The 2029-nt window shown below is 45.1% G+C and overlaps 1 pseudogene; it reads left to right on the top strand.

Moving 5' to 3' along the window:
• Nucleotides 1-261: 261 nt before the first annotated feature.
• On the top strand, nucleotides 262-378 carry LOC136638094 (5S ribosomal RNA; annotated as a pseudogene).
• The last annotated feature ends 1651 nt before the right edge of the window (nucleotides 379-2029 follow it).

Genomic DNA, 2029 nt, shown 5'->3' with positions numbered 1-2029 from the left:
CAAGCCATGATGTGTATGCGCAACCTCCTGATTTTAGGAATGGGTTAAGTCAGAATGCCAGATGTAGGGGAGAGCACCAGGATGAGGTCTCTTGTTATCTGGTGTGCTCCCTGGGGCATTTGGTGGGCCGCTGTGAGATACAGGAAGCTGGACTAGATGGGCCTATGGCCTGATCCAGTGGGGCTGTTCTTATGTTCTTATGTTCTTATGTTCTTATGTTCTTATGTTCATGGGATGCTCAGAATCCAGTCGTAATCCAGTGACAGCAACTGTTACCCTGCACATGCCCAATCTCCTCTGATCTTGGAAGCTAAGCAGGGTCAGGCCTGGTTAGTACTTGGATGGGAGACCGCCTGGGAATACCAGGTGCTGTAGGCTTATACCATAGTCTTTCGAGACTGAAGGTTCCCAACCAACCAACCAGTGACCCAGACTGCACAGCCTATTCTTGTCTTGCTGGATCTAGCCCAGCACTCAAACAAACCAGCCAGATATCCTTAAATGACTTGAGGCAGAAGAACTTGAAAGATGGGCTTTCCCCATATGACTCGATAGTTGTCCTGAGGTCTTCTGGAGAGGCACATCCTGTGGTTGTCTGAGGTAAGAGCAGAGGAGAAGTGCAAGAGGGCTTTCTCCATGGTGGCCCCTTCCTTATGGAACTTGCTCCCCCACGAGGTTCAGTGTGCCCCTTTCCTCCTTTGGTCATGCCCTGAAGATTCATCTATTTTGCTTGGTCTGTCCATGATATAGCTACAATTCTATGCACATTCACCCTTGAGTAAGTCCCACTGAACTCAATGGAACTTACTTCTGAATAGATATGCTTTGGATTGCACTGTATGTGTAGTTTTTTCTTTCCTTGCTGGTTATTACTCTCCTTGCATTGTTTTTATTATTTTTGGGGAGGTCTTTTTTATTTTATGTGATGCTGGTTACTGCATTTTACACCTGTTACCCATCTCAGGTCCTTGGGGTGGGTACAAATCTTTTAAATAAATTATGAGGGCAATTATAGGAATCTCTCATTTTACATGGGAGTTAGGTTTTCGAAAAGCAGTGTGTATCCCAAAAATGTGTAATTTAAAACTATTTTTACCATAAGAATGCATGTAAATGGTACAGGGTTAGGGGAATCTGCTCCATACATTACAGGACTTTGAGCATAAGAGATTTTCTTTGCACTTGCAGATGTCCCTGGCTGAGCACTTTATCTTCTCAGCACTGTCTCAAATGGTATGCTCTCACTGAAACCAAGCATGTAGCCAACATCCGATACAGGTTCTCCTCTCTGAAGGCGGTTAATCACATCTAATTTCACATCAATTGTGATTGCTTTTTGAATCTTTTTGACTTCAGGCTGTCCAGACAAGATAGATGGATGTTTTCCAGAAATGGTTGATGGGGAAAACAGAGCTTCACAGTCAAACATGTGGGAGTGCAATGGGAAGTTTGATGGCATGATTTCAAAAATTTGCAAGGGCAAATTAGGTTTTGGTAGCAATAAAACAAGCCATGTTGGCATCCTTCAGTCTTGGCAGACTATGGTATCACGCTCTGAATGGTGGTTCTGGAACAGAGTGTCTTTTCCAGTGCGCAAAGCCTGGGTAAGGTAGATATGGAGGATAGACTGTTTCCCATGCAGCAAATCCCCCCTCTCCACGTCGCTGAAATGGTCCAATGGAAAGGCAGAGGCCAATATGGTTGGTTCCAGCAGCGTCGCAGGAGTTGCCAGAATGTGACTGTGTTCAGCCATGAACTGCCTCAGGGACTCCGGCTCTGGTTTTTGCCTCGAGGTTGAGGTCAAAAACCTCATGACCTTTTGGGTTTTGAGGTGGCATTTGGAGAGAGAGAGAAATCATCACAGGTTATTCTGGGAGATAACCTCCTCAAAATGCAACAATAGTCATTGCTGAATAAGCCAATATTCTGTCTGAGGCCTGCTTCTCTTTCTTCTTTCTCCCTCCCTTTGTCCTGCCCCCACTGCTTTTTCCTTAGCAGGCGCAGAACATTTTCTCCTATCAAGCCTTTT

The sequence above is a fragment of the Tiliqua scincoides genome, chromosome 1 (assembly GCF_035046505.1).
Source record: "Tiliqua scincoides isolate rTilSci1 chromosome 1, rTilSci1.hap2, whole genome shotgun sequence".
Lineage (NCBI taxonomy): Eukaryota > Metazoa > Chordata > Lepidosauria > Squamata > Scincidae > Tiliqua > Tiliqua scincoides.
This window is presented reverse-complemented; position numbering and strand designations above follow the sequence as displayed.